This window comes from Lolium rigidum, chromosome 3 (genome assembly GCF_022539505.1).
Source record: "Lolium rigidum isolate FL_2022 chromosome 3, APGP_CSIRO_Lrig_0.1, whole genome shotgun sequence".
NCBI lineage: Eukaryota > Viridiplantae > Streptophyta > Magnoliopsida > Poales > Poaceae > Lolium > Lolium rigidum.
Window position 1 is genome coordinate 350,336,006 of NC_061510.1, and position 23,107 is coordinate 350,359,112.

Consider the following 23,107-nt stretch of genomic DNA (forward strand, 5'->3'; position numbering starts at 1 on the left):
TCACGGTCACCGGCGCCAACATGTGGGCTCTCCTCCTGGACAAAGACCCCGGCCACAGCGCGGCAGCCACTAACCTCGCCGTGGACGTCGTGGAACAAAAGCTCAAGAAAGCCGCCACCGTCACTGCTGTCAAGGTGGAGGAGGCTCCGTCGGCTCGTAACGTCGCCAAGCCGGCGAAGTGTCTCAACAGTGCCAAGATGAATACGAAAAGCGCCGCCGGGTGCAGCAAGCAGGACGAGGCGGCGTCGGCTGCCATCGTGGACGGCGCCGGGAAGGTGCAGATCAACGGCGCCGCTGAGAACAACAAGCAGGCCGCGGCGGCCGCCGACGACGAGGAGCTGACCAACATGTGGATGCGCAGATACTATTTGTCAGAAGAGGCGAGTAAAGAAAAAGAGGAAGAAACGTTTGCCGTGGTCGTGTCCCGTGGCGGCCGCCGCCGGACGGTGGCACCGCGGACAGGCAAGCCGACCGTCGCGGAAGACGTCATGGTCACCGGCACCAACATGTGGGCTCTCCTCAGCGACGAAGAGACCGCCGAGGTAGAAGAGGCGCCGCCGGCTGATAACATCGACGCTACGAACGCTGGCGTACGTTCAGGTCCAGGTAATGGCGCCAAGCCCGCAAAACGTCGCAAGAAGACTAAGACGGCGAAGAAGAAGAAAACAGAGACCCCCGCTGCACCGCCGACTGAACTGGACGAGGAGATGAGTGAAGAGGAAGAAGAAATGGGCGGCGAGACTGACACAGGCGGCAGCCGCTGCCGGACGGTGGTCTCGCGTGTATGCAGGGCGTTCGTCGCGGTGGCGCTCTTGGGCCTGTATTGCCGGTTCGCGTCCGCGCCTCCAGTTTAACATAGTTCTCTTTTCTTAGTCTGAATTGTGTCTAGTTTCTATGAATTTTCCTTGTTTTTTGGTAGTCTTTTTTGGTCGCTGTGTAACCTGAGTATATAACATGTAAGGCTTTTGCATGGTTCGATTTTTTTTCCTTGTTGGGTACAGGCTCTTGTTTGATTGTGAAGGTCACCATGAATTCAAGTATCTTTTCATAAGTAAGTTCAGTTTTATAAAGATTGAAATCTGCATTAAGCAAATGGTTCTCCCAAGTCCCAACTGTGCGAACGCAGTTTCGGTATTAGTTCACATAATCACATGGGAGATCGAGGGACGCGATAGGATATGAACTCTGATGGTTTCCCCTCTGAGCGTCACAATTTGATGGAAATTGTGTGTTATGTAAATAAAAATTAAGATGGAAACTGTGTTCGTGAAGTGCTGGCATGGTTATCCAAACCCATGTAGGAAATACAGGACCGGCATATGTCTGTTCCAATAAAATCTCTTCTGTTTTTCGTGAAGTAAAAACAAACAGAAATTAATACTAAACTGAGACATTAAATCTTGAAGATAACCTCATTTCATTTGAAAGGTTATCTAACAGAGAATAACGGCGTTCTTCTTTCATACCGACTATGAAGTGGTCCGTCCACGTATTATTTTAAACGATATCATCACAATTGTTTATCTTCAAAAGAACACAACATAATTGTTTTTTAAGGAACTTCATCTATTCTGAACACAGCTCCCTTTCTCAGGTTGTGTTGACCGTTTGTTATGGTTTGGGGACTTCGTTTAGCATCGTTTTTATTAATGAGGTATGTTGTTCTAAAACAATACATTCTTTTAAAAGTTCAAGCACATGCCCCGTGCTGTACTATGTATAGTTTGATCTTAATCTCTTCTTCTTTTTCACGAAGTAATCTTTATTGCTAGACGACTTCATGTGATCTTGTGTAGTTGATCTCGCCTGTTTATTTGTTTCAGAACTTACAATAGATGGATGATATAGTGTTCCGGTCATTCAATAGTATTAGTAGCACGCAAAATCTAATAGGTAGTATTATTCTTGTTTGCTATCGCATAATACTGTTGGCTGTTGCCAGCTGCATTCACATCAATAGGCATGTCCGGCTTTTGCTCATCCAAGTGCAGGCCTGCTTGCCAGGACTGGATGAGACTTTCTCGTCTTGGTTTGAGACGGCTGCCACTCGTGTCGTCCCCAGCCTGCTCAAGGCTGCAAGGTCCATCATCATCCTCACCCTGTGGAGAATTTGGAAATCCAGGAATGATGTCGTCTTCAACAGCCTGAGCCCTTGTCACATGGATCTCTCACTCTCTATCCTCGAAGAGGCTCGGCTATGGATTCTTGCCGGCGCCAAGGAGTTACGTCGCTTACCTCTCTATGCTCGACCTCCAGACTCTCCCTGAGTCCCTGGCCGATGGGTTAACAAATGTTAACCCATGTATAGTTTTCTTCTTCTTTTCTTCTTTTTGTCCTTGTCTTTTAGTTCTTTTCTTTTGTTTCTCTGCTTTTCTCTTGTAGCGCTGCTACAGTTTGTACAGTTTTCCGCCTCTTTGCGGTCCCTTCTAATATACAAAGACTACAAAGACACTCGCTTGGGTGTGTTCGAGAAAAAAGTGCAGATGCAGGCACACACATACCATTGAACCTCAAGTGCATATAGAGTTCTGATAATTCAAGTTGTTGCTCTGTTTCAACATTCTAGATATGAGAATAACTATTATTTGCTTGCTGTTCAAGATTGCTTTTTCTTCTTTCTCCCTACAAGCTATATTTTTGACCTATGACTCACATTACTATTTAGCTGCTAGCACAATAACACAACTAATCGTTAGTCTGAGCAAAAGCATATTGTTCTTCTGAAAGCTGCTAATTCTTGTTTTGCCTTGTGCTATCTAGGATTTTGAATTGGGGAGAGGATAAGCGGTTCGATGAGATGCGCAACAACTTGGGAAAATTAGCTGTCTTTTGGATTTTCCAGGTATGTTTCACAACTTATATTAAGCATATAGATCAGGTTAAGTGTTCAGGTCATCCCAGAGAGAACCTCACCAGGCCTTTTATCCTAATTTGGGCAGGCTGTCTGGGTTTGGACTGTCAGCTTGCCTGTTACAATTGTGAATGCCAGTGAAAGAAACCCTTCGATTGAAGCTCGGGATATCATTGGTTGGATCATGTGGGTCATTGGATTATCTGTGGAAGCTATAGCAGATCAACAGAAGCTTAAGTTCAAGAATTCTCCAAGCAATAAGGGAAAGTGGTGTAATGTGGGTCTTTGGAGTTATACTCGCCACCCAAATTATTTTGGCGAGGTAAGTCGATTTAAACACTCATAATTCTTTTGCTTTACTTGATGATGAAGATATCTTAAATAGAGCCTTAGAAATGGGTGTTAATTCTGATTCCCTTAATCTTGAAAAAAATCAATTACTTGAGAGATCTAGAAATTGCTAGACACACTATTGCTACTGTGCAAAATTCCTCTGCTGTTCCCAATGATACTGGTGCACAACAGATCCTCTTGCTTGGTCTTGGTTCTGATCAGACTGACAGTGACAGAGATTTAGAGGAGGATGATTTTACTCCTGTTGTATCCAGAAGGAAGAAGAGGCTTAAGAAGTCTGCTTGTAAGATTGGTAAAAGTGGATCACTGTCAAAATCTGGTGATGCCACAATGCATGGGAGCACAATCAAAATCATGTGCTGCCCAGGTGAAAGCTCACAATTACCACCCTTTGAGTGGAATTGTAGCTGGATCCAGGAGAAGGAAACAAAATCCAAAATATCTATGATAGGAGCTTCTATGAATTGCAGAGGAGTGGGCAAGAAAGGGATGAGTGTGTTCCTGACAAATCTCTTGAAAGATCAACAGCTTGATTTCATTGGTCTTCAAGAAACAATCAAGAAGGATTACTCCCTGCTTTTTTCAGGAGAATTGATCCCAGAGGGGAATTTGACTGGAAATGGATCAGCTCAGTGGGTAGAAGTGGGGGTATCCTGGGTGGTTTTCGACTATCCAGGTTTACCATTTGTGACACTTCAGTGGGAAGATTTTATATAAAGATAACTTTACTGGATTTGAAGCTATCTGTGAAATGGTGTCTGGTTATTGTTTATGGAGCTGCTCAGGGTGGTGATAAAGAAGAGTTCCTTGTGGAGCTGGGCAATGTTTGCAGTGATCAAACTCTACCACTTTTGGTAGGGGGAGACTTTAATCTGCTTAGGTTTACCACAGAAAAAAATAAACCTATGGCTCTTAACAAATGGTCTGACATTTTTAATGCCATCATTAATACCTGTGCTTTGAGAGAAATTCACATGGCTGGTGGACAATATACTTAGTCCAATAATCATGCTGATCCCACCTTGGAGAAGTTGGACAGATTCATCATGAGTAGTTCCTGGGAAGATTTATTCCCTTTGGTAACTGACATAGGCATCCCCAATGGGCCTGCCGAAGATGATACTCGGAGTTTACTGAAGGCCCATGACTCAAAGAATAAGAAGATTTGGAAGCCCAAGTTATTATTAAGGAAAGCTAGAGTTGTATTAGAAAATACCACTTGTAATCTTACGGGACGGGTTAGAAACCCTCCCGGACTATGTAACTTGTGTATTACGAATCCCTCGGCTCCGCCTCCTATATAAGGGGGAGTCGAGGGACAAAGAGAGGATCGATTCATTGTGCTACGCAACCCTAGTTTTTACATCGTCGAGTACTTTTCGGCTGAAACCTTCGAGATCTACTTGCCCTCTACTTCCGACTAAAACCCTAGTCTACAATCCGTAGGCATTGATAAGTTAATCCCTTGTCAATTGGCGCCGTCTGTGGGAATTAGAGGTGTCAAGGATCTGATCTCGATGGCACGTTCAAGATCGTCGACTTCGTCGGTAGCAAGCAACGCCATGGACAGAGGTAAATAGATTGAAACTTGTCTCATTGATTTTGTTCCTCACCCGCCCTCCCGTTTGGATGCATATGCGTATCTGGAGGAGCCCATGGAGATGACGTTTGGAAGGTTCCACTTCCGTGTCGAGAAAGAAGGAGCGTATCGTCTCGAAATTCCGATCTCGTCGGGATTATCAGCGGTCGATCCCGATTTTTCAAGTTCAGCATCATCAATCGAGTCGGGCGACGAGAAAACTTCATCGCCACGCTTCATCAGCTCCAGGGCAAGTGAAAAACTCGCCAAGATCTTCAGCGACATGTCTTTCGAGTCATCTGCGGACTCCTATATAAGCGATGACTCGAGCGACATCGACAGCTTCAACTTCATCGACAAATCCATCACTGTTGGAAAGGTCTTCACCAATCTCTATGATGGTGTCACCAAACCCGACAAAGTTCAGAATCCAAAATATCATCAGATCTACGCAATTGGAGAACCAAGCCGGACAGAACCAGCGACGTCAGAGGCTTTCGACGATGCGGGAAATCCGTATGTCGATCCCGCAGATCTCGCGCGAGGTTTGGGAACAAAATATATCGGAACAGGAACACGAGAGATGGTGCGACTTCTGCAGGCAGTATGGGATCGAGTCGCAAGAGCTATCGATGGTACAGAACCAATGACCATTACGACAACACCTGAGGAGTCACAAGCGTATCAATATAGGCTTGCACGTATCAGGAGGGAGCTCGAGAAACAGAAAATCGAGTTGGACAGGAGGCAGGAAGCAGCCTCCGCATCAAGCAGGCGAAGGGCAGAGCTAAGCCGACATTCAGGAACTTCAGGAGATAGTCATAGGGAAGCTCGAAGGAGAGCGAGATCTCGTCTGCAAAATATACCTGAAGTAGAGAGAGAAAACTTGGTTCAAAACCTCTACATGTCTTTTATGTCAATCGACACGAGGGGGAATATTATTCCCAAAACACCGGAAGCGGGATATATGGCAACACAAGCTTTCATCCTAGCGTCCAAGCCACCTCCCGGAGATCCAAGAGAAGCGTTGTATAACATGGCCATGGCAGGGTGTGGAGCCATGGGAGCAGCATTCGCAACTACACCTCCCGAAGGATCAGCAAGGCAAAATAGTCCACGACCCACTGCAGCAGTACCGTAGTCCCGAAAGAACAAGTGGAGCAAGAGACACATCAGCACAAGCACGGGTGGACAGAGCATGACAAAATAGAAGAGAAAATCGGTATTCCCCAGAGATAGATGACGAGGATATGTGTGGGCTACCGTGCTTTACAAGAAGGGTCCGGAAAACTCGAGTTCCTTCAGGGTTTAAGTTACCCGATAATTTCAAAAAATTCGATGGTCTGCAAGATCCCGAGGATTGGCTGGTCGATTACCTCGAGACGGTGAAACTGATAGGCGGAACCAGAGCAACAGCCATGCAGAGCATTGAAGTACACTTAAGTGGAGCCGCAAGATCTTGGATCAAGAAGCTTCCTCCAGGTTCCATCGATAGCTGGGACAGTTTTGAGGATGTGTTCGTCAAGAATTTTCGATCCACCTGCAAAAAACCTGCATCATTAGAAGATTTGAGATCATGTCGACAAAAGCATGATGAGTCAATGAGGAAATATATCCAGAGGTGGAACATTATCAAAAACTCGGCAGAGAACATATCTGACGAGAGGGCAATAGATGCGTTCGTGGCAGGAATTCGACGAGGAGATTTTGTCAAGGACTTGGGAAGAACAAACCCAAGGACAGTATCAGCGTTAATGGAGATAGCAAACAGATGGGCGGACGGAGAAGACGCTGTCCACAATAAGCGACATAGGTCACCAGAGGAGGACCGCAGTCGAAACTTCCAAAATAGACGACGATTCTCTCGACAGTTTTCGAGTTATGACGCTCCTGGCCAAATATCGGCTGGTTTCCGAGGAAATACTGGGGGACATAGTCGAGATGATTATCAAAGGAGTAACGATCAGCGAGGCGACAACAGAGATGATTCTCGGAATAACAGGCAAAATAGTGGACCAAGGTTTCAAAGACCTTTTGTAACGCCCGAAGATATGATGAACGGGCCATGTCAGATGCATTTTTACCTCGACAGTAATGGGAAGAGACAGTCAGGACATCTGCAGAAGGATTGTCGCAATTTTCAAGCAATGTTAAGGGTTGCAGGGCTAGCCAATGCTCCAGCAACAAACAGAAACCCCCAAGGGCCCAGGAGTGAGATCCACCTGCCACCTCCTCCCGCAATTACGGACGAAAATCGGCACCAGCTCAGAATCGCGGCAGCACCACACCCACCTCCATATGTTGATCCTAACTCCAACGGCGCGGTCTCAATGATTCAGAAAGCTAGGCCGTCTAATAGGGCTCAGAAAGTAATCTCACGACAAGTGTTCATGGCAGAGAAGATGCCTCCACCAACAATTGAGTACCTAAATTGGTCGGGACGGGACATTGGCTTCACAATTGCGGATCACCCGCAGCAAGTTCCTCGACCAGGGCAGTCAGCACTTATCTTGCCAGCCGTGATTGCAGGATTTGACGTATCTCGAGTATTCATTGACGGAGGCAGCAGCCTAAACCTTATGTATGCAGATACACTAAGGAAAATGAACATATCCTTGGCAAATCTAAAACCAACTGACACACGTTTTCATGGTATCACGCCAGAGAAGCCGAGTTATCCGTTGGGGAGAATCAATCTCGACGTTCAGTTTGGGACCCGAGAAAACTACAGGATAGAAAGGCTGGAGTTTCAAGTTGTGGATTTCCCGTTGCAATATCACGATTTGTTGGGACGACCAGCATATGCCAGGTTTATGGCGGTACCACATTATACCACTTATTATGGAGGTTGCCAGGACCTAAGGGACCAATCACAGTCAAAGGAAGTTTCACATTAGCTGATAAATGCGACAAGGACTTTCATCGATTGTCAGAAACTTTCGGGATGCAAGCAGAGTATATGGCGCCAAGGCTCACAACTGATTATGATGTGCTACCAGATGTAGGAAGGCCTCTCAGGGAGCCAACCTTTAACACTACGAAAGATTCCAAGGAGGTGCAGATTCACCCGACAGATCCAAAGAAAACGACATCCATTGCAACAGACATGGACCTCGCATAGGAAAGCGCGCTCGTCGAGTTCCTCCGTGAGCACTGGAAAATCTTCGCATGGTGTCCAGCTGACATGCCAGGAGTACCCAGGGAACTTGCCGAGCACCACCTAAACTTGGATCCATTAGCGAGACCAATCAAACAACCTTTGCGGCGTTTTTCGGAACCAAACCGCAAAGCCATGCTGTCAGAAATAGATCGACTTAAAGAGGCCGGTTTTATCAAAGAGTTACATACATAGGCCACGTGGGTAGCTAACCCAGTTCTGGTCCCGAAGAAAAACACGAAAGTCCTTCGCATGTGTGTCGACTTTACGTGTCTCAACAAACACTGTCCAAAGGATCACTTTCCCCTCCGAAGGATCGATCAAATCATTGACTCCACGGCAGGATGTGAACGTCTTTCCTTCCTGGACACATATTCTGGTTATAACCATATTAGATTGAAGGAAGATGATGAAGTCAAGACAGCGTTTATAACACCGTATGGCGTGTTTTGCTACAAAACAATGCCTTTTGGCCTGAAAAACGCGGGAGCAACATATCAGCGGATGATGCAAAAGTGCTTAGCAACACAGATTGGGAAAAACGTGCAAGTATACATTGACGATGTCGTTATAACATCTAAAAAGGGGACAACTTTGATTGAGGATCTGAAGGAAACTTTCGACAACCTTGACAAGTTTTGCCTCAAACTGAACCCGACGAAGTGTTCTTTCGGCGTCCCTGCAGGAGAACTTCTTGGGTTCTTAGTTTCAGCAAGAGGAATTGAGGCTAATCCAGAAAAAATTCAAGCTATCGTCACAATGAGGAAGCCCACAAAGTTAAAAGAAATACAGCAGTTAACTGGGCGAGTCGCAGCTTTAAGCAGATTCGTCGCTAGACTGGGAGAAAAGGTGTTACGCGTTCTACGCTTTGATCAAGCAAGGAGAGAAGTTCCAGTGGAACGAAGAGGCAGATAGAGCTTTCGAGGATCTCAAGCGCACAATTTCGACACCACCAATCTTGGTGGCGCCTAAAGAGAAGGAACCCCTCCTGTTATACATTGCAGCCACACCTCAGGTGGTCAGTACAACACTTGTCGTTGAAAGAGAAGAGGAAGGAAAACTTCATGGAGTGCAGAGGCCTATATATTTCATCAGTGAAGTCCTATCGCCTTCAAAACTGTGGTATCCGCAGTACCAGAAGCTAGCATATGGAGTGTTTACGACCGCAAGAAAATTGCGGCACTATTTTTTGGCACACCCGATAATAGTGGTCAACGAGGCGCCTTTGTCCAATATACTAAACAATCCAGAGGCTACGGGTCGTGTCTCCCTTTGAGGAATAGAGCTTTCCCCTCGGGACATCACGTACAAGAAAATAAAAGCAATAAAGTCGCAAATTTTACCGGATTTCATAGCAGAGCGGATGGAGCTACAAAATACGGGACCCCCAGATTTGTCGAGAACCTGGACTATGAACTTCGACGGGTCCAAGAGATTAGAAGGAGCTGGAGCAGGCGTGATACTAATATCACCTGAAGGCGACAAATTAAAGTATGTCTTACGGATGACGTTTCCAAACGCGTCTAACAATGAGGCAGAATATGAAGCTCTCATACACGGGATGAAGATGGCGAAGGCTTGCGGCGCAACCCGACTAAAAATATTTGGCGACTCACAATTGGTGGCTCAGCAGGTCATGAATCAATGTGATGCAGTCAATGAAAGCATGATAGCATATAAGGAAGTGTATAACGAGCTGGAGAAGCTGTTTGACGGATGTGAGGTAAATCACATCAGCAGGCTGAGCAACGATGAAGCCGATGTTCTCGCAAACATCGGGTCGCAGTGTCTCGCGATTCCGCCAGGCGTGTTCTGGGAGGAGATACCAGAGAGATCTAAAAAGTCGAAGAAACCAAAGAAGAAGGAGAAAGATGAGAAACCCTCGGGGGCTACGAAGGTAGCACTGGAAGAAGAAGAAGAGGAGCCAGACTTAGTGATGATGGTACAAATTCCATGGATGCAAGTATACATATCATACATCTTAAGGAAAGAAATACCAAACGACCCAGTTGAAGCAAGGCGAGTTATTAGACGATCTAAAGCCTTTACTGTGATTGAAGGGGAGTTGTATAAGCGAAGTATTTCGGGTGTGTTACAAAGGTGCGTCACACCCGAAAAAGGAAGGATAATTCTAAAGGACGTACACGAAGGAATATGTGGTCACCATGCAAGCAGTCGAGCTATCGCGACCAAGGTTTTCAGAGCAGGGTTTTATTGGTTGATAGTAATCGAAGACGCGAAGGAAATAGTACGAACTTGCGACGCGTGCCAGAGATTTGCCGCAAGACCTCATTCTCCGGCAGCAGAGCTGATACCAATACCGTTGTCTTGGCCCTTTGCTCAATGGGGTCTCGATATGGTGGGAAAATTACACAAGGCCTCGCCAGGAGGATACGAGTAAATGCTCGTCGCTGTCGACAAATTCACCAAGTGGATAGAAGCAAAGCCGATAAATTCACCAGATGGAGCGTCGGCAATCAAGTTTGTGAAAAGCATTGTCTTTCGGTTTGGAGTACCTCATAGCATCGTCACGGACAATGGTAGTAATTTCACTTCCAAGGAATTCAAGGCATACTGCGCAGAGGTGGGCATCAAATTGCACTTTGCGTCAGTTGCGCACCCGCAGACCAACGGTCAAGTCGAGAAAGCCAATGGCGTCATCTGCAATGGTATTAAGAAACGCTTGTTAGGTCCATTGGAAAAAGCTCGACATACCTGGCCAGAAGAGTTGCCGAGTGTGTTATGGAGTATCCGAACAACACCAAATACAGCGACACGGGAGACTCCATTCTTTCTGGTCCATGGAGCTGAGGCAGTACTGCCGGTAGAAATAGAGCATGATTCTCCAAGAGTCACGAAATACGATGAAGAAGCTTCCAGAAAAGCATTGGAGGACGATGTCGACGCACTTGATGAGGCTCGAGACGAGGTGTTATCACGGGTCGCTAAGTACCAGCAAGATCTGAAAAACTACCATAGTCGACGTTTGCGACCAAGATCTTTTCAGGTCGGGGACTTGGTTCTACGACTCAATCAGAAAAGCCATGAAAAGCTCGAGTCGCCGTGGCTTGGCCCTTACATCGTCACAGAAGTAATCGAAGGAGGTGCATACAGGATAAAAGACAAGAAGTCAGGAGCTGCCGAGCCAAATCCTTGGAACGTGGCACAACTTAGGCGTTTTTACGCCTAGAGTCGAAATATAGTCCTCCTTGTAAAAATACAATGTTCTGAAACGCCCGCGAATTTTCAGACGCACTCTTTTCCTTTTTCAGGGCACCGAGTGGGGCTGGAAAAGGTTTTTAATGAGGCGGACTCGCGGTGCTGCAATATAATAAAGATAGTGGAGATATATATCTTTTTCCTCGACAGGCTCGGGGGCTTGCACCCAGCAGTTACAATATATATACATCACCAAAAAAATTTCGCTCTGGTGCAAAGCACCTCGCAAAATAAATGAAGATACAAAATAGTGATCAACAAAAAAGGCTCGGGGGCTAACACCCGCAAATATAGTATACTCAATATAATTTATTCTGCTTTGGTTCAAGCTCGCTTACACAATAAAGAAAATCGCCACTGAAACACTCGGGGGCTTGACAGGAAAAATAGAGTGTATATTTCGTGGCTTTACAATATAGATTATGTTTACAATACACGAGGTGCAATCACCGAGAAAAATCGACAAGATAAAGGGAAAATTCTTAGTGGCCGCCTAGTATGTTATCTATGGTCATTCGTTCATTATTGGAAGTACGAGTACTATGTTCAGCATAGCTACCCTTCACGAAGAACTCAGCATCCATCCGAAGCAATTCATCCATCATGTCTTCTGCTACGGGCTTCACCACATCATCAATTTTGTCGATATTCCTTTTCCTCTTCGCCATCTTGGCCATGCACTTGGCAACAATTCAACTCATGTTTAACTTCGGATAGCAGATTTGTATCATAATCATAGCAAATCTCGCGCCAGCAGACATTTGAGCCCATACAAATCCATGGATTCGAGGTGCATCCCGGAATTTATCCATCAGAGCAGGCAGGGTTTCTGGCATCTTGTTGCGCGGGAACATGGCGCTGTAAACTAAGGACAATGTCCTTGTACAGAAGTCGAGAAAATCACGGACCTGACCCGCACGATCTTGAAATCTGACGATTTGGCGAGTACGTTCAGGCGTAACCCAAAAATTAGAACCATGTTCCGATGCAAGCCTGAGCAGCACACTGGATCGAGATTCAACACGTTCATCTTCGGCAGCGGTATCCAAAAAAGAACTTGTTTTCAGCAGAGAAATCAGAGAGGAAATAAAAACATTAGGAATAAAGATAAGTATGGTCAAGTGAACGAAGTATACCCACCATATCTAAGCTGGAATCAATCATTAGCTCAAGCATGTAATTCTCTCGTCGAGAAGCTTTGGCAGCGGCAGCAACTGCGTCCTCTTTTGCAGCTATAGCATCCTGGGCTTGCTGAAGCGCAATCTTTTCCCTCTCCAATGATTTTCGAGACTGCTCCATTATTACAAGTGTCTGCTTCTTCATGGACTGCAACTGTTGACTGAGTTCTTTCAAATCTTGTGCGGAATCCTTACCAGAGGAATCTTCAATAAATTCGCCACCGACAGATATTTTCTTCGAATAGGAGGAAGCAGGAAAAGTATCGGCAGGACAAGGAGTTGAAGTATAGTTGTCAAATATCAACCGAAAAGAAAAGTTTCAACATCAATTGTGAAAGCAAAATAGATTTCCATTAATTTCTCTAGTATTTACATGGCTATTACAAAAAGAGGGTCCTTAATGATCTACTAAGATAGTCGTCGCCAAAGCCACTACGGCGACAACATCAAAAGAGAAAACAAAAGAGAAGGCAAGGTGGTCTACTTGACCTTCGGCTTTGATGAACTTGGAGCAGGAGTTGGCTTGCATCCGAGGAATGCGAGGATTTTCTTCGAATTTGGCTTGGCAGCCTTGATCAGCGATTGCCACCTCTTGGTCTCCATCTCCTTCGTGTCGCCAACTCTCGCCCAGTCGACATCTTGTTGCCTGTCAGCGACCAAGGCAATAGTGCCTTCGACGCCAACTTTCAAACCTTCTTGGCGAAGTTTGAGCCCAAGATCTTCTTGAGAATTGAAGTGTTTGGCGAGAGCAACAAAAGGCGTGGGTTCTTTCTTCTTCGGGAAGAAGTAAGGAAAAAGCCGCGACAGACCTGATCTGGCTTCGGCTAGACCTTCACGCGCCTCATCTCCGTGGATTTCAAGGAGGGAAAGAGCGTCGAGAAGGCGATCACCTTCAGGGTTCTCCAGATCATAATCTTGCTGCGTTTTCCCTAACTGAGTCAAAAGAAGCTTGTTAGGAAAAAAGCAAGCCAAGAAGAATTTAATGATCCGAAGAAATCAAAGAAATGAGAATACTTACTCACAAAACGTCGACTATGTGATTCCACGCGAGTGAGGATTTCATTTTCACGAGCAGATTGCTGGGCTATATTATCGCTCAAGGAAGTTTCCGCGTCGTGAAGTCTTTTTCGAAGATCTTCGACGGCGGTAGCATCTGCTTCAGCTTTCTTGCGAGCTGTTTCGCTCTGCTCTAGCTTGATGATGTCTACGCAAGCTTCTATTCCTGTAGACAGTGTTGGGCCTCCAAGAGTAGAGGTTTGTCGAACAACAGCAAGTTTCCCTTAAGTGAATCACCCAAGGTTTATCGAACTCAGGGAGGTAGAGGACAAAGATATCCCTCTCAAGCAACCCTGCAATTCCGATACAAGAAGTCTCTTGTGTCCCCAACACACCTAATACACTTGTCAGATGTATAGATGCACTAGTTCGGCGAAGAGATAGTGAGATGCAAGTGATATGGATGAATATGAGTGGTAATAGCAATCTGAAATAAAGATGGCAACGAGTAAACATGCAGTGGAACAGTATATAAACGGTGATTCGATATTCGGAAACAAGGCCTAGGGATCATACTTTCACTAGTGGACACTCTCAACATTGATCACATAATAAATAAATAACTTCTCCTCACTTGTGCTACATACACTCTCTTGTTGGATAACAAACACCATTCATTGTGTAGGGCTACAAGAGCTCCCTCAAGCCGGAGTTAACAAGCTCCACAACATTCGGAATTCATATTTAAGTAACCTCTAGAGCGTAATAGACCGTTGCAATTTAGACCGAGTACTAACATAGCATACACACTATCACCTTTAAGCTATGAAAGGGGGAATAGATCACATCAATACTATCATAGTAATAGTTAACTCCATAATCTACAAGAGATTACAATCATAACCTACGCCAAGTACTACATGATGCACACACCGTCACCTTTACATCATGAAGGAGGAATAGACTACTTTAATAACATCACTAGAGTAGCACATAGATTAATAGTGATACAAAGCTCATGATCACATAAAGATCACATGGGAGAGAGAGATGAACCACATAGCTACCGGTACAACCCTTAGCCTCGGGGAGAACTACTCCCTCCTCATCATAGGAGACAGCAGCGGTGATGAAGATGGCGGTGGTGTCGATGGAGATGCCTTCCGAGGGCACTTCCCCGTCCGGCGGCGTGCGGCGAACGAGAGACTTCGTCCCCGAATCTTGGCTTCGTGATGGCGGCGGCTCTGGAACTTTTCTCGTATCGTGGCTTATTCTTCTAGGGTTTTCACGTCGGGGAGACTTTATAGGCGAAGGGGCAATGTCGGTGGAGTCCCAGGGGACCCACACCATAGGGGGGCGCGGCCCCCCCCTTGGCCGCGCTGCCTTGTGGGGTGGGGCCCCCAGGGCTCCCCTCTGGTCCCTCTCTGGCTCTCTGGAAGCTTCCGTGAAATATAAGATCGTGGGCGTTGATTTCGTCCAATTCCGAGAATATTTCCTTTGTAGGATTTCTGAAACCAAAAATAGCAGAAAATAACAGCTGGCTCTTCGGCATCTCGTCAATAGGTTAGTGCCGGAAAATGCATAATAATGACATAAAGTGTGTATAAAACATGTGAGTATCATCATAAAAGTAGCATGGAACATAAGAAATTATAGATACGTTTGGGACGTATCACTTGATAGCAAGAGCGTCAGCGCGTTTGTTAGCCTCTGCAAGGGTCCCTGGCAAAATAGATGACAATCCATTATTGTGGCAAAATTATGAAGGAATTTATTCAAGTGTTAGAGATAAGGAAAAAAGGGTACCTTCAAGCTTGGCGGCATAATCACGGTACCCGATAAATTGGGTACCGAGGCGGAGAAATTCTTTCATTGAAGGCTGAGGAGAAGACCACAGAAAAACGAAATCAATATAGAAAAAGAAAATTCGACAGTAACAAGCAAAAACCAGAGGGGAGTCCAAAGCATTGAAAATGTTCAGAAGTATAAAAAATAAAAGAGAGAGAGAGAGAGAAGAAAAGATAACCTACATCATCCATTACAGAAGTCGTGGAACTACCAGTCAGCAAGGTAGGCTCTTTGGTCAGCTTGACCCTAGCCCTCTTTGGCGAAGAGGCACTGGGGCTGGTAACGGAGCTTCAGAAACAACTAAAGTACGCGACGTACTCGTTCGAGCAGTCGCGTCAATAGCTGGATTCTCTTCCTCGTCACCACTACAATAAAAAGGCGACAAGATAAGAAAATAGACAAAAAATCGAGAGTAAAAAACAAAAGTAGCAAGGACTTACGAGCTGACAAGAGCATCTTCGTAAGGGTTGAAAGCTTTCCTTCCAGCATCAGGAACAACTTCTTCGGCACGCGAAGCGCCGGCTTTGGAGGTGCCGGAATCGACAACTTCGTCCCTTTTTCTCTTGTTCTTTGGAGAAGCAGCTGGGGGAGGAGAGTGTGTCGATGCGGTAGCCTCGATTTCAACTTCCTTTTCAGAGGATGCCGCGGATTTTCGAGAACCCGCGATTTCACTCTCAGGGCGAGAAGTACCCTGGTTGTCGTCGGTGACAACAGCCCGTTCTTCGACTTCCCCACCTTCGGGAAGGGGAGGAAGAGGCGACGCAGTTTTATGGTTCTGGACAAAGATAGAAAAAGTATCGACATGGATTTATATCAGTAAACAGCAGTCGAAGAAATAGCAGTACCAAAAGAAGAAAAGAAAAGAGTGCATGAATAAACAGATGACAAAAATATCTTACCTGCGGGAGCGCGTTTGTGGCGCTATATGGCGTCACACGGCAAGATGACGGGACGGTGTCTTTCTTGCTAAGCGACGAGATTTTTCGGACAAGCTTTTCCAAGTCCTTGACCGATAAATCTGTCGACAGGCGATCCATATCTTCATCGCCAGCGTACATCCAAAGGGGATTTTGGATCTCTCCCACTCAGTGCTCCCCAGATCCGCGGATGCCATCTTGGAATCGGGAGTGTTGTGCCTGGTGAGTCTCCGAGGTGGCATCAACAATGGTGCAGGAGAAAAGCGTGAGTATGGTTGAGCTCGAGATGTATTGGGCGCAATGGGGATTTTTGACAGAGGAGAGCAGAGGAGCGGCGCGAGCGAAAGTGTGGAAGGAGGAAGACGATGACCTTAAGTAGAGGTGCGGTGAATCGACGCACCGTTGGATGGAGAAATTGTGAGATAGATGGTGTACACGTGGACAAGGGGTAAGAATGTAATTTCACTAAGAAGGGAAGGAACAGGCGCTACAGTGCGTGCGCCAGGAAAAGTGGAGGACGTGTGTCCCCCACTTGCACGACGTGTCAACTTGATAAGAAATTTGGGCCCGCAGGACAGAGAGAGCAGTTCTCGCGTTTTCCCGATACAGAAATCGTGGCTATCGTCAGCAATGATGTCACTTTGGCAAGAGAAAATCTCGGCTATGAAACTTCATAAGAATGGCGACAGCAGAAGATTATTGATTATTTCGAGAGCCTTTGATCAAATACAAGTTTTTGCCCAAATGCTCGGGGGCTACTTTGGAAAAAAAGGAAAATTCGAATATGACAAAATAGAAATGGCGAGAGCCTATGACCAAATGCAAGCATTTGTTCATAGCCTCGGGGGCTACTCCCATCGGGAGCGCTAGTCGCGCACCCGATAGATATGAAAAAGTTCGAGAAAGAATGACAATATAGCAACATGAGGCATTAAAGTGTTGAGCCTACAACCAAGCACTAGTCCTTGGCTGTAGCCTCGGGGGCTACTCCCATCGGGAACGCTGTTCGCGTGCCCGGTGAAATTATAAAAATAAGAAAGAAGGAAAAGTGAGCATATTTCGAGTTATACAAATAACTCTACATATACTCCCATCGGGAGAGCAATATAAGTCATCTGTTGACTCAATAAAATGTGCTATTCCAACAGCCGAAAAAGCACTCGACAATATATTCTCGGAGCGCCAAAGTTGCGAATAATCTCTGAATGCCGCAAAACTTTGCGAAGGTAAGACCCCAGATCCGTTCTGAGCGGCGTGGCACCGTCTCTGACATCGGTTCGCTACTTTTTTCCGTATCAACAGATACGAAGAAAAATCCTATCGGACGCGTTAGGTACCCGATAAAATATGACTGGGACTCGATAGAATGGTAAGACCTTAAGAGGCACCTGTCGAAGTTTGCACCAGTATCCTGAGATCATGTCCAGGGACGTGATCTTGAAGTAGATTTTCGCGGATTGCCACTAGAGCAGTTAACTAGTACCTGATCCGTCAGATGAACTAGCCCCAACTACCATCATCCCTGTACAATATATAATCGCATATCCAAAGATGTGTGATAAATTCGACAGAAGTATTGAATGATTAAAGTTGGAGATTATCCTTGATTCTTCGATTCAAGCAAAATCTCGGGGGCTACTGACATAGGCATCCCCAATGGGCCTGCCGAAGATGGTACTCGGAGTTTACTGAAGGCCCATGACTCGAAGAATAAGAAGATTCGGAAGCCCAAGTTATTATTAAGGAAAGCTAGAGTTGTATTAGAAAATACCACTTGTAATCTTACGGGACGGGTTAGAAACCCTCCCGGACTCTGTAACTTGTGTATTACGAATCCCTCGGCTCCGCCTCCTATATTAGGGGGAGTCGAGGGACAAACAGAGGATCGATTCATTGTGCTACGCAACCCTAGTTTTTACATCGTCGAGTACTTTTTGGCTGAAACCTTCGAGATCTACTTGCCCTCTACTTCCGACTAAAACCCTAGTCTACAATCTGTAGGCATTGATAAGTTAATCCCTTGTCAGTAACTGTTCACAAACTTGTGAGAGAGGTCTCCGATCATAATCCTCTGATATTGGACACCTTGGACATTAGGGAGAAGAGCAGGGAATTTAGATTTGAAAAAAGATGGCTCAGTGAGGAGAACTTCATAGACAGAGTCAGGAGATGTTGGTCTCAACAAGTGTTTGCTTCTAATAGCTTGGAAAGATTGCAGAAGAAACTGAAAAATGTTAAAATGGCCCTGAAGGGGTGGGGTGCTAACTTGAGAGGTGCTGACATTAAGAAGAAAAGAACTATCAGCTCAGAACTGAAAGATCTTGAAGGATTGGAAGAAACTGGTTCTTTGTCCCCAACTCAAAGAAAAAGGAAGATCATGCTACAACAGGAAATGCTGAAAATCCTTGATAATGAAGAATCCTTTTGGAGACAGAGATCTAGAGAAAACTAGCTGCTACAGGGAGATAGCAATTCTGCTTTCTTTCATAGAGCCTCCAATGGTTGCAGGAGAAAAAGAACTATTTTCTCATTGAAAAAAGGTGATTCTATCATTCATGGTGATGCTGCTCTGTTGGAGCATGCTACCTCCTTCTAAAAAGATTTATTTGGTCCTGTTGATGATACAGGGATTAGATTAAGGGATGATATTTGGTCAGAGGATGAAAAACTCAATAATTTTGATATTGTGGATATGGACAGAAGATTTTCCTTAGAAGAAATCAAGGAAGTTGTGGATCACATGGAGAAAAATAAAGCAGCAGGGCCTGACGGTTTTCCCATTGAATTCTATCAGCACTGTTGGGATATTATCAAGTTTGATATTATGCAGGTCTTTGATGATTTACATGAACATAGAATCATCCTTGACTGAATTAATTATGGAATCATTACCTTAGTCCCAAAATCTGATGATGCTGACATCATTCAAAAATTTAGACCCATATGTTTGTTACAAGTCTTTTTTAAGATTGTAACTAAAGCTTTGACTGTCAGAACAAACCCTGTGATGAACAAGCTTTTGCTTCCTTGCCAGACTGCTTTCATCAAAGGCAGATACATCACTGATGGAGTGATGTTACTTCAGGAAATCTTGAGAGATTGTAAATTTAGAAAACAACAAGGAGTGATCCTGAAGATTGATTTTGAAAAGGCATATGACAAGGTGAATTGGGGCTTTCTGTTTGATTGCTGCAGGCAAAAAGGCTTCAGTGACAGTTGGTTAACCTAGATCAGAGGAGTGGTTACTGGTGGGACCCTTAGTGTCAAAGTCAATGACAAAGTGGGCCCATATTTTACCAGCCATAAGGGTGTGAGGCAAGGTGATCCCTTTGCCCCCTTCCTTTTTAATATGGCAGCAAATAGCCTAGCAAAAATGATACATTTGGCTCAAGGGAATGGATTAATCAAAGGGCTGGCTGGCAACATGGTCCAACATGGTGTTTCTGTACTTCAATATGCTGATGATACCATTTTATTAATTCAAGATGATGCTCAGCAGGCTGTCAATTTGAAGCTACTGTTGTATATCTTTGAATCCATGTCTGGTTTGAAAATCAGCTTTGAGAAAAGTGAGGTGATTCTTGGTGATGATACCAAACAGAATTTTTATGCTGACCTGTTCAATTGCCAGAGAGGTAGATGGCCCATCAAATATCTTGGGACCCCTGTTTGTGCCAGGAGAACCACTGTTTTAGAGATGGGCTTCCTGGGTGAAAAAACAAAGAAGAAGATGTGTGGTTGGATAGGAAATTCCATGTCCATTGGTGGGAGATTGGTCAAAATTGATGCTTGTCTTTCCAGCACAGCTGTGTACCAGATGTCTCTGAGGCTGTTACATAAAACAAATATTGAGCAAATGGATAAGCCTATCAGATCCTTCTTTTGGGCTGGTAGTGCTGATAAAAGGAAGTACCACTTTGTCAAATGGAAATGGATTTGTAAACCAAAACAGAAAGGTTGTCTGGGTGTTAAGGACCTGCTCAAATTTAATATTAGTTTGATATGTAAGTGGTGGTGGAAACTGGAACATGACATTGGTCCTTGGCAAGATTTCATGAAGAAAAAATACCTCAGAGATAAAGGGATCTACTATTCAAGACACATAGACCTGGAGACTCTCCTTTATGGTCTGACATGATGCAAGTCAGGGATATTTATCTTTGTGGAAGAAGGATGAAAATTGGGAGTGAGACCCTTACCAGTTTCTGGGGTGATTCTTGGTGCAGCATTAGTCCTCTGAAAGATATGTTCCCTGTCCTTTTTGATATTTGCAATGAACAAAAGATTACTGTTGCTGAGGCTGCTGCTGTGGGGTGGAGATTCTCATACAGGAGGTGGTTAACACCTGATCTTATTATCCAAGAAGCTGGGATACTTCAGTTGAGGAACCAAGTGAGACTGACCCAAGAAAAAGATATCCCACGTTGGAAATGGTCCAAAAATGGACTATTCACTCTGAAATCAGTTTACAAGCATTTGTGCAGGAATGGGGTAGACAGATCCTTTAAACACTTGTGGAAAAGCAAAATTCCCCTCAAGATCAAAGTTTGGCTTTGGTTAATATGGCATAATGCCATTGCTACTAAGGATAATTTGATTAAGCGCAATTGGTCTGGGAATGCCCTCTGCCAATTTTGTAATGATCAGGAGACTATCAGCCACTTATTCTTCGGCTGTGTGGCTGCTAAATTTGTTTGGAGTGTCGTTGCAACTGTGATTAATTCTCCCACTCGCCCTGGGAGCTTTTCACAATTTTTCCGATGGTTTCCCCGTTTTATTCCTGCAAGCCGCAACACCCAGATAGCTGGGCTGGCAGCTGTTTGTTGGGCTATTTGGAAGCTCAGAAACAGGGCATGTTTTGAGAAAAAAATCATTAGCTCTCCTTTTGATCTGATCAGCTATGCTGTTGTCTTTATGAATTATTGGGCAGGTCTTCACAGTGAAACTGACTCAGCTGACATCCGCGCTGGAGCTGATGGTCTTATGCGCTTAGCTGCTGCTGGTGCTGGAACTTCGTCCTCTGGGAATGCTGGACGTGATCTACCGCGCCTGGAAGACAAGAAACCTGAAGACTCTCTTGATGGGGATATCTCCTGATGAATCAAACTTCTGTTGCTGCAAGAAGATAGAAGTTACAAAAAATGATGGAAAAAAGACTCTGCTGCTCCGATAGCTTTTGTTGCTTAGCCTGCTGTTTTTAACCTCCTTTGTTGTGCGCTGGAGGTTGTTGATGTGGTTGTTCCGTATCTGTAATCTAAAACTCCTCAAAACGTTAGCATTAGGCGGCGACCCCCCCCCCCCCTTTGCTTTTTATTTCTTTGTTGGAACTACTGATGTATTTTCCTTATCTCTCTGATAATGAAAATTCGATCCCCGTGGTGGATCGTGTGGAAAAAAATAGAATCTTAATTTATAGTTGACCGTGGTTTTATTTATGGGTCGAACTATCATCCTTAATGCCCAACAAATCTGTTGTTTACCTTCTCAGTTGCTTACCTTCTCAATCTGGGCTTCTCCTTTCTCTAGGATGCACTAACTATTATCCGCAACAACGTGAAATACATCATGCTTGTTCTGGTTTTGGTCATTTAGGCACACTTTTCAAAATTAAGACATCTCTAAGCAAGAAATATCCCACACATACCTAATATGATAACAACTGGCTGCTAATTGTCAACTGTATTTGAGGTCCAATTCTCCCTGAACTTCATATGTCAACTAGTACAGCTAAGCTTGTATAATAAGGTTGGCGGCATAGTGGATGTGAAAATAGTTATTGTACATAACCTCTTGTGTAGTCTCTATAATGACAGATTGACAAATCAATTTTGAATACAGAAACAAGTCTAGGCTATTTTAGATACAGTGAGAATGTTAGCTCACTACTTTATGGTTCTAACTTCTAAGCACTTTGATATGGAATATTGGTTGTGCGTATCCAGGCATGCGTTTGACAATTTGCTATGATGCAGATGTTACTTTGGTGGGGCGTGTTTGTAGCATCAGCCCCGGTTCTCTCGGGAGCTGAATGGCTCGTAATCTTGGGACCCATCTTCCTGATGTTGTTGCTTCTTTTCGTTAGTGGGATCCCACTTCTTTAGGTTAACCTCTAATCTCGTGCATTCATAATCCGTCACTACGTTGCTATATATTTATCTCAATGCTGATGCACCTCTCTTCTATATTTCCATCTGAAGTCATCTGCTGATAAGTGCTTCGGTCCGTCAGAAGAGTACCGCACATACAAGAAAACTACAAGGTAAGCAGCACTCTTATACTGGGCCATTTTCTCCTAGCCACTTTGTAACAGAAGAGTTGCTGATCTATGTACCCGTTCCTCTGCAGCCCTCTCATCCCATTGCCACCTGTTGTGTATGGAGCTCTGCCTGACTGGTTCAAGGTAGCATTCCTCCTGGAGCTGTCCCTCTACAATCCTGGACCGGAACGCGACCCTGTCAGCTGAACACTGAATGTGCATTGTTCTGCTTTTATCTTGATTGATTATACATGTACACTGTTATTGTGGATCACTGGTTATTTCTCCTTGATTTCAAGGGTTTAGAGTGGGTTTGTGCATATGTATTTTCCATAGTATTCAAAAGATATCTTTACAATTAAGGCTGGATGTGTATGCCCTTCAACTTTGGATTTTGGCCCAATCAGTATTTGGTTTGGACGACTCTTTCCCGTATGCCTTGTCTGCCTCCGACTCGGAGTACAATGCGGCATCTGATTCGACTCGGAGTACATATGCGTCCGGGGCGAACACATTGCCCCAGCCCTTATATACGGCCGTGCGTAGGTGGTCGAGTATCACGTTCTAGCTCTCCTGTTTCGGCATACAATTTGTAGTCATTGCAGCATAAACTTTCGTCTGCGCTCTTGTTGATCGATCCATATCGATTGAGACGGGAGCGGAAGGTATGGCGATCGCCGGAGCCAACATGTGGGCTCTCCTCCTCGACAAAGATCCTGGCCACAGCACGGCGCCCACTGACCTCGCCGTCG

The 23,107-nt window shown here is 44.9% G+C and overlaps 1 pseudogene; it reads left to right on the forward strand.

The window, feature by feature from the left end:
* Positions 1–1,471: 1,471 nt before the first annotated feature.
* Positions 1,472–22,761, forward strand: LOC124697210 (annotated as a pseudogene).
* The last annotated feature ends 346 nt before the right edge of the window (positions 22,762–23,107 follow it).